The sequence below is a fragment of the Motacilla alba genome, chromosome 1A (genome assembly GCF_015832195.1).
Source record: "Motacilla alba alba isolate MOTALB_02 chromosome 1A, Motacilla_alba_V1.0_pri, whole genome shotgun sequence".
Lineage (NCBI taxonomy): Eukaryota > Metazoa > Chordata > Aves > Passeriformes > Motacillidae > Motacilla > Motacilla alba.
In genome coordinates, this window is record NC_052031.1 from 66,885,560 (window position 1) to 66,901,172 (window position 15,613).

The following is a 15,613-nucleotide window of genomic DNA, read 5'->3' on the forward strand; positions in this document are numbered from 1 at the left end:
CCAGCTGCCCCAGGCACAGGGATGTCCACAGACAGACTGGGTCAGGCTGGAAGGGACCACAGTGGGTCATCTGCTCAAGCAGGGCCATCCCAGAGCATGTGAAACAGGACTGTGTCCAGATGGTTCTGGAATATCTCCCTAAAGGGAGATTTCACACCCTCTCTGGACATTCTGTTCCAGTGCATGGTCACTTGTACAGTAAAGAAGTTCTTCCTCATATTCAGGTGGAATTTCCTGTGTATCGGTGTCTGTCTCTTGTCCCATTGCCTGGCATCACTGAGAAGAGCCTGGCTCCATCCTCTTGGCATCCCCATTCAGACACGTTCAGACTCCCATTCAGGTCCCCTCCCAATGTTCTCTTTTAGTGAAAAAAAAAAAAATAGATCTAAACTGTCATTTAAACAGAGCTAAGAAACAAGAGAGTATAGCAACAGCTTCAGGTCCTGCAGGAGAAGACTGATGGATGAAGGCCATGAGCACGATATGATCACTGTATTATAATAGGGGGTTTGTTATTGTTATTTGGGGATTTACAACTGCTGATCATGATTCTTTTTGTCCTTTCTGGTACATGTTCTGTGGGGCACCTTCCCTGCAGTGAGTTGTGCTGTGCCTGGACAGCTCTGGGCTGTTCCCTCAGGTGGCCTCCTGGTCAGGGAAGTGCTGGGGTTTCCCCTGACGCTGATTCCCAGGGGAGAGGGTGACTCTGCCTGCTCAGGGCACACAGGAAGCAGCGAAAAGGGGAACCCCCCTCCAGCCTGGAGGCCATCGCTGGGGGCTGGAATCTCCATTCTTTGCCAATCCCTTCCGTTCTTTGGCCACAACAACCCTACGTAGTGATACAGGCTGGGGACAGAGTGGTTGGAAAGCCAGCTGGGAAAGGACATGGGAGTGTTGGTCAATAACCAGCTGAACATGAGCCAGCCCAGGTGGCCAAGGAGGCCAGTGGCATCCTGGCCTGTATCAAGAAGATCGTGGCCAGCAGGACCAGGGCAGCGATTGTCCCCCTGTACTGGGCACTGGTGAGGCCACACCTCAAATGCTGTGTCCAGTTCTGGGCCCTTCACTTCAGGAAGAACTTTTTGGTGCTGGAGCAAGTCCATACGAAGGCAATGAAACTGGTGAAGGGCCTGGACACGGTTTACAAGGAGTAGCTGAGGGAGCTGGGGCTGTTTAGCCTGGTTTAAAGGAGGCCCAGGGGAGACCTTGTGGCTCTTTACAATGCCCTGACAGGAGGGTGCAGCCAGGTGGGGTCTAGCTCTTCTCCCAGGCAACACCAACAGGACGAGAGCACATAGTCCTAAAGCGCGCCAGCTGAAGGCTTCGCTTGGACGAAGAACTTCTTAGAGGAAGAACTTCTTTACACAAAGAATAACTGGGCTGCCCAGGGAGCCGGGGGAGTCACGGTCCCTGGAGGTGTTTACGGAAAGAGTGGGCACGGTGTAGATAACATCGTGGCGTCTGGCCACAGGCTGGGCCCCACATCTCAGAACTCCTTCCCCAGGGATTCCAGGAATCTGTTCCCGGGAGGGACGGGGATGACCCCGGCTCCGGGCCCCGCTCCGCTGCCGCTGCGGCTGCGCGCCCTCAGCGCCGCCTCCTCCGTGCGCGGCCCGGGCCGGGCCGGGCTCTCCGCGCGTCCTTCCGGCCCCGGGCGCGCAGCCGCGGCGGCGCCTCCCGCATTGGCGGCGGCGGCCTCGTGCGATGGTGACGCCGTAGGGCCGGAGGAGGCGGCGGCCGGGCCGGGCGGGCGGCGGTGGCGGCAGCGGCGGCCGCGGGACGGGGGCGGCGGCAGCACCTCCGCCGGCCGTTGCCAGGTGAGCGAGCGCCGGGGAGCCGCGGCCCCGCTGCGCTCCGCGGGGGCTGCGCGGCCCGGCCGCCGCCCGCGGGGCCGGGGCTCCCCGCCCGGGCGTGCGGCCGCTCTTCGGGGCGGCGGGAGGGACCCGCGGCGGGCGGGCGGGCGGGCGGCCTGCGCTGGTGTCGCGGCTGGCGGGGCGGGGAGGCGGGCGGAGGGCGCTGGCCGCGCCGCGCCGGGCCGGGCCGGGCCGGGCTAGGCCCTGCGGGCGAGCGGAGCCCGCGGGCAGCGAGTCCGCTCGGGGGCACGGCGGAGCGCCGGGGAATCGCCGGCTGCAGGAGGAGGCTTTGGGCCGGTGGAGCGCTCTAAGTGGGTCAAGAGCACCGTAAGTGGGTCTTGTTTATAGCCTTCCGTGCACTTGTTGCTTGTCAGGGCAGGGAAATCTGCTGCTGCGCCTGAAAGCTTCTTACGGAGGCGATAGGAGTAATAATTCCTCCGCTTGCACAGTGTGGGAACCCTTTCTGACAGCTGAGTGTTTTTAAGTGCTTATATCTGTAAACACTGGAGTTACCGACAGTGGATAATGTAGTATAAATATTTGATATTAGGGTAATCGCAGCTTGGATATTCTCAAGTGACATCAGAAGAAACTTTAAAAAAAGTTTTAGTGTGTTGTTGGGTTTTTTCCCCCTGAGAGAATCAGGTATTCATCCCTTGTTTGCTTGGGATGAGCAACAAAGACGTTGAAACATATGGTAATCGCCTGGAAAACAAAGCAGAGATGACAGCTGTTGTTCTTTGCTGGGGTTTTCAAGAAGTGTTAGTTTCTTCTTGTGTTTGTCCTAGCCTCACGACTCAGTTGATTTTGTGGCTTCAGTAGATGTGTGGGCATTTGTTTTGAGAAAACCATTAATATTAAATTAAAACTTTTTTGTTGTTGTTGCACGGGCTTTGTCACTTTGTGTGTGTAAACTATCATGCACTTGGTCACACAGCGGAAAAGCTTTTAGATGTTACCTCTCGTTTAAAGAAACTTTGTATTCTTCATGCAGCATTGAAGCTTTTCAGGCAGCTGAATTGTCTTGTGTATCACAACCGTGTTGTGGATTTTTAAAAATGGATCGCATTTTATGAAACTGGCCAGGCCCTCTGGGCAAACCCCTCTTGGCATAATCTGGTTTTGAGTTGATGTCTTAGAGTGTAATTTAAACTCCTGTTTTCACTCCCTTGCTGTAGTCAGTGTCAGGGAGTATCGAATTTCTGGCTTCATCCTGGCTCTGGGCTTCACAGGTCTGTTCTGGAAGTCATTGAAGAGCTGTGTGCTGCACAGCGCTCAGAATTGTAAAAATCGTCAGATTTCAGAGTCCTTTTTGTAGTATTTCAGTGTGGAGGTGCTTGTTTGCTGCAGAACCTTACTGAGACTACTTCAGAGTTGTGGTAGCTGCTGTAACAGAGGAAAATATGTTTGTGATCAACAAAAGTAGGCGCTGTGTCTTGGAGTTATGGGTGCAGCACGATCATGAAACATGGCCAGTTTTCCTTGTTATCTTTGGCTGTGACCTAGCCTTGTTTATAGGAGAAAGGAAGTTTGTGTTATGAGTTGTTTTTTTTTCTTTTCCTGTAGGGTTGCCAGCCGCTTGCAGTTAAGATGATTTCCTGCTGCGGTGCTTGCATTATAGGGATAACTTATTATTAATGTGTGAACTTCATCTGTTCTGGGACGCTTTAACCTGTGTGAGGACTATGAGTGCGTGTTAGTAGGCAACTTAAAAGGAAGTCGTTGTGTTGGAAGTGTAAGATTAGTTGATACAATACAGAAATTATTCCCTTGTCTGAGCTGACAGCTAAATACGGTTGTGAATTAGGTTGTTGGCAGCTTTGCTGTGAAAGCCACGGAGGATAGTTGCTAATGTGGAAAACTGAATCAGAATAAGTGATGGAGGAGCTAAAAGCTGCATCCCAGCCTAGCCCAGGTTTTCAAAATGATGCTTTCTGAGCGTAAATCAGAGCTGAAAACATAATGTGGTGTGAAGGACAAGAGTGTATTTTTGGCGTACTTCAAGCAAAACCTTTCATGGTGAAAATTTCTCCAACAGATTCTTATATGTATATTCTCAAATATAGATTTAAAATGCCATGGGTATAGAAGCTTAAATTGTCTTAAAGAGACAAAAGAGCCAGACCCATGGGGCTTTCCATCACCCCACACCCCAGTCTTTGCCCTAATGGACTTGAATCGGTGCTCTTGAGCTGGTGACATTGCTCTGAGTATGGCAAGTGGCTAGTGACCAGTGGTTTTGGCAATGTGGATGAGATCCAGACTGAAAGCCTGACTCCTGGACACAGGATTAGAAGGCTGAGCTTTGGAAAGCCTGTGCTTGCTCTAGGCAAGCGTTTCTGTAGATCCGTGATGAAGGAAAATTAATGGGAATTGGCGGGGCATGTAATGCCAGTGATTTTAATGCTGGGATCTCTGCTGTTATCTCATGTCTTCAGTTGACAGTTCAAGGAGCTGTGTCAAGCATTCATGTACGAAAGATGCTCAATAGTAGGCACTAAAAATTTTGCAAGTTTTACAGGTTTTGGATTGCATAACCGTATTGTCCAAGACACTGTTCAAAGCAGCAAGGCTTGCTTTCGTCAGTGGACATGGGATTTGTGCATGGGGAAAATCTTGATAAGCAAACTTCAGGAGGTCGTTGGATTATTATGCCATCAGCAATTCAAATCCTTGAACAGAAGTAGTTCTGAAATGGAAATAGCAGTTTGGAGTATTTATGATTTGAAAGTGTCTGTCTGAGTCATTCAGTGAATTTTCTGACAGACGGTGTTGGTAGATTTGAAAAGACGTTGCACAAGATAATGGTGGTGATTATGAAAAAGTATTTGGGACACTGTTTAAGGGGAAGACTATTAAACTATTGTTTTCTGATAGAACTTGTTTTCAATGCCTTGTCTTTTTACAAGACTTATTTTAGCTGGATGTGCTTAACATGCTGTCTGCCTCTGCTTTTTAAAGCACTCTGTTTGTCAAGAGAAGTTTAACAAAGAAACTGGTTTTCAGAAATTAAGAATATGGAAACAAATTAGATTCTAGTTATGATTCTTCAGGAAACTGATTTCTGAAAACATTTTATACTTTCATTTGTTTATTTGAATATGCTCCTACTACTGGAACAATTGCCTTTTGAAGTAGGATGCTGCAGATCAGTGTGTAAGCTAATAAGAAGCAGGAGGTGAGTTGTTTTCACATAGTTCCTGTTACAGAGCTTTGAGGAGAACAACCTCCTGCTTTCTGGGTTGTGGAGTGTGAGATGCAGACTTTTACCATCGTGTAACTGTAAAATTGAACTCGCCCAGCGATTACATACATTTTTCTGGAAAGTTTGTCCCAATGGTTTAACATAAAAAATATAATCTTAGCCCAGCTTGACGATGAACCTCAAGGTTCCCTTTCAGGACAGGCTGACAGACTTTCTGTTTCCAGAGGGCTGCTCACCACGTTGGCACAGGGCAGCTGGGGAGGTGACAAGCAGGCAGCCTTTCTCAGGAAAGGAGGTGCCACACAGCTTATGCTGTTGCTACTTGACTTGAGAAATAGCAAAGAATTTGAAGCGAGTTTGCAAAATTAAGATGCTTAGAAATATGAAAAGCAAATATTAGATGTCTAAGTAATATTTTGCTTTCTGATTTAACATGATTACTCATGTATTCTGGAGTTGCAGGTCTCTGCTGCTCTGTTGGTGGAGGAGAGGGTCTCTTTTTGTGACCAGGCATGATTCTTTGGACTTCTGTGAACTTCATGTGTTTCAGTGATTTTGGGACGTCTCAGGGCTGTCCTGTGGTTAAACTGACTGCAGTAAAGGGTCTTCAAACCTATGGGTGGATGTAAATTTCACAGGACACATAATTGTTAGTGTAGAAAAATTTGCTGCATGGTTCAGATGGATTTCAATAGCTGTGAAAATGCAATGGAGTCTGCTGGGATGTGCCAGCTGCTGTAGCACTCTGTGAACAGGACTAATTAAGCCCTTGTGAGAACAGAAAATAGGCACTATTTACAGGAGGAAAGTGTTGGAACAGGCAGAGCTGTAATCATTGCCTCTGAGGTACCTTTAGACAGCAGTAGGCAAGAGAGTAGACAATTGCAGAATGGTCTGAAAATCATATCTGAATACTCAGAGTGGGTATTTCAGTGTTCTGCCAGCACATCCAAGTGCCTTGCAAACCTGGTGCAGGAAAAGCTGCTTTCTTTTTATTTTTTTCCTTTTTTCCCCCCTGTTTTATTCTTTCTGCTAGTATTTTATCTCAAAATGCTAAATGTTCAGATTTCTCACCTAATGGTGGAAACCAAAGGTACCCCAGATATAGAGGTCATAATGTTACAGTGTTGCCTGCATTTGAATAGATCCTGTGAGAGTCCAGCTGTCTGCCGAAGTGGTTTGTTGCTGTGATGTTGTTCTTTTTCTAAGGGTATCTGTGATCATCTGCATATATTCAAAGATAAGGTGTCACTAGGCTGCTTTATCACAAGTACAGCAAAGCAATTTTTCATATCTGTTCATCTAGTTTTCCTCCTTCTCTTCTTAACCAAATGAAATGCTCTTTTTCCCCAGCATGTTGGTTCCATCTGCTTAGAGGATTGCAGAGACTGTCATTCTTTGTTTGAAGCCAAGGTCAATTGTGCTGCTCTGTTTAGGTCTAGAAGATGACAATTTACGTGCTGTGGAATTTTTTAGGAGATCACTGGATGTGTTAAGCAGCTCTACAACTTCTAGATAAGGGTCATTTTGCTGGTGAGAGCCTTTAGTGGGCTTTTCTCTGTTTTAATGACAGCATTTTGGCAAGGTTCCTGTTTTAGCTCCTTACTGAAGGAATTTTTTTTATTTGTCAAGTTTGATTTTTCTCAAAAAGTTGTCATAAGTGTGTGTTAGTAAATTGGATGTTTTTGGATATTTGAGTAACAGGCTGTTCCTCGAGGGAATGAAATATTTTCTTCATGTAATTCCACAGACTTCATTGAAGGTCCTCACTTGTGCTCCTTTGATTTCTTGTTCAAGCTATTTGGTAGGCGATACTAGATTTTGGGAGGTGTCACCATGATAAGGATTTCAAGATCCCATATGTCTGTACATTGTTTCTGTTTTTTGTAAAATGCAGAACTTGGGATGGAAATGAGATAGCTGAAGAGAAGCAATAAAAGCTGTCTTTTGAGAGCAAATACCAACTCTGGCTACTTAGCTTAAATCTGCATAGTAAAATTCTTTTAGCTGGTGGTAAAATTCCATAAGTTAATCTTTAACTCCTGCTTGTACTAGAACTGTATCTGTATTTCCTGGACAGCAGTGGAGCCGTTTGAAAAAGCCATGCAGTGCAAAGATAAGTATAGCTGAGTCTGGCTGTGTGTCAGTCCTGAGAGTCCTGGCAGGCTTTTAGCTGCAGGGAAAGGGATTTCAGCGTTTGGAACAAGGAACAAGGAAGTGGCTGGCTAGTAGGACTCGGGATGAAGAGTCACATGCATTTCAGCATCTCTCAGCTGACAGCTTAGGTATGGTTTTGTCACGAAGAACGCTGCGCTGCATTTCCTGGTGGGCTGCTCCTGAGACTGAGCAGTTGCCATTCCCAGGTGTAAACTGAAGGATTCACTTTTTCTGTTTTCTTCCCTAATGCTTTAATTTATGTGTTGGTCTCCGTGGCTGGTGGAATCTGTGGGCATGTATTACTTAGCCAAATACTAAAGCTGTGGAGGTAAGTTAGTGGTGGTGGAATCTGGTAATTCCAGAAGTTATGAGATGATACAGCCAATTTGCTTGTGAAGAATGATGTGCTTTGCAAATTCTATTAGTTTAAGACTTATTTGTGTGTCTGTGTGTTCTCTAGAATGGCATATGGCATTGCAAGGCTGGTCACAGCAATGTTGCACTGTTCTCAATATTAATCTTTTAGGCAAATACTTTTATTTCTACAATCATGTCCTATTAAAACAAAAAACTAAGAGCCTATTCATAATTTTTATTAAAGTAGCTATGTGACAAAGTGCCAACTATTGGCTTTCTGCCTGCTGTACCTTTAGTGGGGAGCAAAATGGATTATTTTCTGAGGTGAGTGTTCTGAGAGTTGAGAAAAGCATAACAAAGTCAACAAAAGCTTTACTTAGTGGTTTTCTGACCTTTATATACTCCACGCTAGAAGGAGGATGCTGAAAAAGGCTTGTGTCATGGTTATCTTAATGTCCATGGTTAAGTGCAACTGCTCCTTGACTTCCTGCTCTGTGACATTTTAATAATTGGCAACCATGTGAAATCTGCAGCATTACAGAAATAGTTCAATAATAGATGTCTTATAAAAATCCTTTTTACAAGCTTCACTAATGCGAGGAAGGAAGTTGCTAGGTATCTTAGACTTGATTTGTAAGGTTTTTCTCAAGGGCCAATTTTCAAATACATTTTTGGTATAGCAGAGGAAATTTAAGTATAAATACAATATTATTTAAATATAAATACATACCAATTATTTGTTCTCTTTTTAGATCATCCCCCAGAAACACAGAGTGTGATTTGCTAAAGCCTCATTTCTCTGTGTTAGGATTTTTCATAGGTGTTTCTTCTGGTGTTCTTACATCAACCAGGACTGTAAAGAAAGAATGTCAGTAATAAAATGTTAAAACTTTCTGGGTTACAAAAGAAGTCTTTGATTCAGTAGGAAGTTACTTATTGCTGAAGTATCTCAGCAGTTTTCTGTTGGTTTTAGTTACTGTGTCTGTAAAACTCTTCTAATTTAGCCTTGAACCTATGCCCTAGAGTTTAAGGGTGTATTCTGTCTTGAAGGCAAACCTAGTTTTAAGTTATGCTTGTCTTGATGGACGGTGAGAGAAGCTGACCAAGTTTCAGAGCCCTGGCATAACTGTTTGTGTGCCAGGCACCCAAGCAGCGCGTGATGCTGTTGAAAATGCCAGTTGTGTCAACTGATTTGGAAGGACTTCAGGGTTCAGGACTTCAGTGTGGGCAAAGGGAGGTGATGTACAAGACTGTCAGAGATAATATTCCACAATCTCAAGTACTCAGATGAGGTCAGGATTGGTGTAGCACTACAGCTCTGCAGGACTGTGAATAACCAGCACACGTGTTGGGTTGGGGGCAGCAGAGTCTTAAAATGCTGTTGGAAAGGTGGTACAAGATGCTCTCAAAGCACATTAGTTTTTCATTCCTTCATGTGAGCCCTTTCCAGCTGACTTTTTCTGGACTGGTTAACTGGATCAAACAGCCCCTTGTTACACATCACAGTAAAGTCATTGTGAGAAACAAAGCATGATCACAGAACCCATGACTGTTTTCCTCTGAAAACTCATGTCTTGGCTCTGCCTCAATAGTTCATTATTATACAAGTGCCTGAGGGCTTATCTGCCTGCAAGACTCACATGAGTGTTTTCTGTAGGCTAAGGCCATCCTTGGAAAGGCACAATTCCACATTCCTGTTCTTTTAGCAGTAAGTGTGATGTGTCCAGTAGTTCTTGTACTACCACTGGAAATCACATTACGTTTTGAGAGACTATCACATGTAGGCATTAAAACTTCCTTAAAGCCCAGTGCTTCCTTCTTGAAGATCCTGTTTTGAGGTAACACTTTCTCATTTCAAACTGAAGGGACTCATGAATTGGACAGTAATGGAAGTAATGTCTTTGTAATAAATGACCAGTTCATAAGCATGTTATTTGTTACAACATTCAGAGTCACAGGTAACAGTGGTGGTATTTGGGGTTGACCAAAGCATAGTTGCATAATTCCTATCGTAGAATGACATTTAGTCATGCTAATGATGGAGCAGTTGAGAATTGCTGGCACTTAAAATTAATTACTAGGCAAACATAAAAAGGAAAGGTGGGGAGTATACTCATTGCTGCTGCTTGCATCCAAGACTCCTTCTTCAGGGGATGTGACAGGTAATAGACCAGTGCCAGTAGATTGTGCTGCTTATGGTGATCCAGTTGCTGAGCAAACATGCAGGATGTGTATGTTAAAACTGCTTCTCTCCGGGGACTGCCCAACAGTCTTTATTCATCTTTGAACTTTTGATCTGTTTGTACTGAAGTCTTGGATTGTCTGGTAAGTTGTCTAGAGAATTGATTATATTAGGAAGCAAGTGGTCTGCTAGTGAAAACCAGTTCTGCTTTCTGTTGGAAATGTTGAATAAGGAAGCCATGCAGCTGGGGAGGTTTTAAACTGTTGGATGTAAGGCTTTGTATAGAAATATTACCAGCACTCACTGTACATAATGTAGTGTGTGTAATGTTGGAGCCAGATTTTCTGGCTGGTGTACTACTTGCAGTATGGATGAAGTAGGTTGTATAAATTACAAGCCTTCCCTCCTCCACTGGAGTGCAATGAATGTCAGATTGAAGCTGTCATGCTGGTGCTTTACAACTCCAGTGACACAGGATCCTAAGATAAGCTCAGCCTTCATTTAGGGAAATTTTTAGGCTTTAACAACATGCCATGAAGTGAAGCAGAGAAAATGGAAATGGATTACAGGAAGTCTTCTGCGTTCCTTGCTGTTTTGGTGCTATAATATTTATGTTGTAGAGGATCTCTCCCAAGCTCTGATTTCAAACTCCCATGTGGACCAAAAGCAACATTTTATATGGCTTGACAAAGGTCCCTTTTCACTAACTTCAAGTGACCTGAGGCAGATTAACATGCAGATTAATGTATTTGACAGTAATAAATCAGCTTTAACAAGTACCGAGGCAGAGGTTTGTTTGGCAGAGAGTTTGGATAAGATATGGTATTTGGAGTTAAGTTGAACATTTTGTAGAGAATGATATAGTGGAGATGGTTGAAAATTTCCTGCTTTCCTTGGTTTTGTGCTGATGCATCTTTATGCAGTTTAGCTGTAACTGTGTGGAGTTTAAGTCAAAGTTATCTGGGTGAGTGAGCCTACAAAAATGGAAGGGTGTTAATTTAGATGAACGCATGCGTTTTGTCATCCAGTGTGATGTAAATGTTTACAAGCCTCTGCGTAGGACACATACTCTTTAGATTGTTTTCCCTCTCCATGTAAATTTGTTACGTAGTTTTTTGTTTTCTTGGAGAAACAGCCTTCATGTCGATTACACATCTTTCTTGTAGGAATCTTGGACTGTAACCTTCCCAAGCTTGAATACAAACACCAAGAACCAGGGAGGAATTTGAGGTGAGATAAATTGATCTGTGCTTCCTCACAGGTAGCACAGCTGTTTGTCAAGAGAGAGCAAGTGTGTTGGGGAAAATTACTGCAGTGGTTAAGATAACTGCTGTGTGTTACTCCATGTGGAAGGTACAAGATCTCTTTCGTTGTTCTCTGTTGTATTTCTCAGAAATGAGGCTTATGAGAAATTTGAATGCTTTTTTAACGTGGTGACAGTGTGACAAGTGGGGCTTCCAGATTGGAGTTGATTGTTGAAGTGAGCTGCAGGAGAATATAAAACAGTCAGAGACAGGACTGGAAGATGTCATTCTTTTCCCCTTCAGGAGGAAAACTGTAGCAATGAATTTTTGAAGCGTTTATTTAGTTTGTTTTTCAGTTTAGTCAGTTTGGGTTTTTTTTTTTATAGGGTGGGGTTTTTCTGGTTAGTTTTTTCTTTTCCACTGACGAAAGTCAGAACAGTAGGTGCAAATGGAAATCACTGACATCAAATTGCTGTGTGACAGTTTAAACACTATCCCTGAAAGAAGTTAAAAATCATAGTTAACAGATTTTATCTATTCTCTATGTAAGAACAAAAACTAGGGCATACTGCGTGTTTTGATTTCTTCAAGTCTTTGGGAAAAAAGCAAGTTGATTTCATTGAAACTTGAAATTCCAGGAGAGCTATAACATAAACTAGTAAAACTACCTCTGGCTCAGGATTCTGCCTTCACTGTGGAGTTGCTGCTTAGGCTTCTACCTCCTGAGACTCTCTCAGCACCCTCTTGTGTGTAATCCAAGCAAGTTCTGTGATACCCACCCTGCCCCCAAGCCCTGCTGCAGAACCATCTTTATGTTCTTGTGCTTCACTTGCTCGGTTTGCTCGCCCCTCTGTGTCACCCGTGCTCAAAGTGACAAGCCCTCCCTGAAGCAGTGAGACCAAGCAGCTTTGGGCTGGTTGTGCTCAGCAGGCTGTGTGTGTCACTGGTGCTGAGGTGTGGGGACTGTGAGAGCTGTGCCTGGCCGTGTTTGTGGCACGGGTCACCGATGCGTCCCTGGCTGCAGGATGAAATCCTGACGTGCGGCTGCCGAATGTGCCAGGTTGCAGCACCTCTAACTGAGCTTTGACGCTCTGTCCCTGACCTTTCTATCTGTACCCTTTGAGTGTGAAACCTGGCCAAGCTGCAGGACCACCCAGCCAAGCTGACCATTGAGGGGAGAAGGCAGAAACCTGGCAGCCGCAGGGTTTTTCTTTCCCCTTGTCCTCTTATGTAAGTTGCTGGCCAGAGCCTCTCAGGCCACTGCCTGCTGGCTTCTTGGATGCCTTTGGGGAGCTGTTGGTATTCTTAGGGTGCTTTGCCTGCTGTCCCTAGGAAATTTTCTGTTTCAGCCCTCATTCTTCTTTCTACAGAAGTTTTTGTTTTCTGTCTCATAATAATTTGACTTCCTTCCTGTTTTATTTTGTTTGTATGCATTAGGCCCTTTGCTGTCCCTCCTCAGAGAGAACTCTATTTTTGAGAGTTTTTAATGAGGATGTCCATCCTCTAAGGAAGAAAATAGCTTCTAAGCATGAATGTGCAAGCAACATAAAACACACATGCACTGGTATTCAGAGAGGTTTCTAGAGCTAAAGGTGGCTTCATGTGCTTGATGGATTTACACTGCATATTTGTCCTTTTGCCCTGGGAATCCTCATTCTGTAGCAAAAGGTTCCAAGGTTTGCCTATTGCTGTGCCAAAAACTAATTTTTTGTGTTTGAGGTTACCCAGGCTGATCTGCTAACTCTGTGTGACCTTACCTTGGTTGATGGGCAATGGTTGGTATCTTCATTTTTCTTACTGTTGTTTGGAGTGGTGCTGTTGTTGTAGACCCAAAGATTAGGAAACCTTGTGCTGTGTTGAAATCTTAACTGCAGTTTTGAGTGATCACCCTAGTTTCACATGAAGCTTTCTTTCCTATCACAAAGGAAACCTTCTCTCAAATAATTTAGTAAATGTGTAAAATGCGATGTAAAACTTACAAACTATTACACATTACCTAGCACATATTAAAATAGATATTGGATTTTGTGTTTCGTAAGTTCAAGGCTTGTTTCACTTCTTACTTGTTTACTTAGCTACAGCTGCTTGCTTATCTACATAGGTCAGGGCTTGCCTGGTTATCTGGGCAGGTTGAAGGTCCTCCAAGGTTTTCCTTCTGCTTTTTCTCATGTATTAAATTCACAGCACTGCTTATTGACTTTCTTAGGACTTACAGCCTGTCAGTATCTCCTTTTTTTTTCCAAAATCATGTGTGCCACTACTGTGCTGTCAATATTGGAAGAGCCTTTCATGCTTTCCAGAAAGGTGTACCTGGGGATACAGGTGGGTGAGGCAGTGGTTTTGCTCTGTTCAGATCTCACCCCCTGTATGGAGTTCTCAGCTGGAGAACTCAGCTGAGTACATCTTTGGCATACAAATTAGTGGCTGGCTTCTATATGTAGCTCTCAATCTCTTCTGAAAAGCTTGACCTGTGTCTTCTGTCTGTCTGTCTGTCTGTGCACATTAGGTGAATCTAAAGAGCTCTGTTTCATCTCAGTCGCACCCATTGATACAGTAGCTTGTCTTCACATCAAGATGACATTAGATAGCTTATTTTTCTTACTGACAGAGAACAAACTCATCCTAGAAAGGGGTTCTTTATTTGCTAACTCCTTTGACAGTAGGTGTTGTCTGCCTAAGGTATTTTTTTCCTCTTTCCAGAAGAGTTTATATGTGTAGTTCTACATGTATTAACACTCCTTACAGATGCAGTTGGGCTAGGGCAAGAGTACCTTCAGTAAGTATTTGAAAACTAGGACAAATAACTATTCAGTAGTTTGCTGACCCAGTTCTTGCTTTCTGCTCGTGTTCCTTGTCTGGGCCCTTGTCCAGGAAATCAACTGAAATTCCTACCCTTCCTACTCATAAGTTTGTGATGGCTTATCGACTTGGCCATGCTTCCTTCCTGTTCTTAAAGTTTCTTAAAGCAATGGGGTGTCTCCTGTGATATCCAGAGATTCTTTCTGCGAACAGAAAGCACAGACAGTGAATGCCAGGCTCACTGTTTGTGTTTAGGTGCTGTTGCAGAAACGTGTACGTGTATGAAAATAGGTACAAAAACAGGTACAAAACAACACTGACAGGTCACCCCAGCGCAGAGTTCCCTCTCTGGGCAGAGAATGTTGCCAGCTCAGGTGGCCCATTTGGTTGCTTTTCCTGGGGCTGTTTCAGACCTTGTTATTCTGTTGTAATTTTCCTGTAACACTTGGAAGACAACAGTGGATGGAGTGTTGCATTCCTTCACCTTTGTTGTTATGTTCTTGTTTATGGCCAAAGAGGAAGTACCCCTTGTGCATGTGTCTGTTTATAAAAGTGGCATGTATGCAGGTACAGCCCAGAATTTATTGCTGGTACAATGGAAATCTTAACAGTGTGACTCAGTTTTTCTTTCTGAACATCTGACTAATGATTCTAAGAACAATGGTGCAGTTACATACATGAAAATGTCGCCAAATGCAGCTAAAATTGTAACACATGGTCTTTTTGGTTTCTTTCCTTTCTCTGTGATTTATTTTCACCCTTCCATTGCTGCTCTGGGTCTTTAGGTCAGCAGCTTTGGACTGCTGAAGAGGGTAATGGAGTTTATCAGCCCTAGGAGTCATTTGTTGGGGGGTGTATGATCTGGATGTTGCCTGTTTCTTTTTCCTCTCTCTAGGATCACTTGAGTTTCCTTGGTATCTTTGCTAATATGCTTTTATTCCCCTTTTCTTTCTTCATTGGTCTAAAGCTTCAGGTTATCTCTGAATTTATTATATATGGTGCCCTTTATGTATGTTAGGTACAATTTCTTTGTTATCCCTAAAGCCAGGTCTGCCCAGCTGCAGGTCTGCATTTTTTAACTGTGCATTAATGGGTTCTTTATCTGTGGGGTCTCGTGGTGGCAAGGCTGTGTCCTGTCTCATACCCATGCCTGTGCTCCTGTGCACTGCATCCTGCTTCTGCACTGTTGGCATGCTAGACCAGTATTTCTCAACATCGCTGTGAATTCCTCTTTCTCTGGAATAAAACTAGAGGTTATATCACACCAAGGTAAACAAAAGTAAATGGCATCTGGGCAGCTGGAAAAGCTGCTAAACTGCACAAAAGTCACAGCTAAACTGCATAAAAGCTGCTAAAACCTCAGTCTGGCCTTGTGGCTTGATATGGAGCACATGGGCTCCTGCTGGCATTGCTGCATTTACAGGGCTCCATGGTTATGGTTTTCCCCACATTTCATGTCCCCAGATCCCTGCGTGTCACTTGCAAGTCCAGGAGGGGTGTTGCTGACCCTCTTATGACTCCAGGCTCTCGAGCAGGAGTAAATGATCCTGGAGCAATCCTGTCTTACCTTGCCTTGTGGGGAGCTGTGTAGGTGTGAGGGCAGCCAGTAGTGCTAAACTATGGTGTACATCCAGCATTGCTTACTGGAAATGCTTCACATAATGCTGTATTTTCTTTTGTGAATTTCATAATTAGAGTAAATGCTGCATTCTGCACATGATTGAGGCAACCTGGGTGTCTTGAACCTGGGTTCAACTTTTTCTGTTTATGTGAAATTAAGCCTTTATTCTTGTTTTGTAATAAGAGATTTTCGTAA

The 15,613-nt window shown here is 44.2% G+C and overlaps 1 protein-coding gene across 5 annotated transcripts in view; it reads left to right on the top strand.

The window, feature by feature from the left end:
- Positions 1-1,622: 1,622 nt before the first annotated feature.
- Positions 1,623-15,613, top strand: part of ADIPOR2 (adiponectin receptor 2) — a 45,359-nt gene continuing 31,368 nt past the window's right edge. The window contains exon 1 of one of the 5 annotated variants that reach the window (XM_038153603.1): positions 1,623-1,817. The gene's annotated coding sequence lies outside the window, so the exon portion shown is untranslated. Of the gene's footprint in view, positions 1,818-2,007; positions 2,181-4,952; positions 7,344-7,381; positions 7,544-10,942; positions 10,985-15,613 lie in introns of those variants that run through there. The other 4 variants (XM_038153604.1, XM_038153605.1, XM_038153606.1 and 1 more) reach the window with 4 other exon arrangements.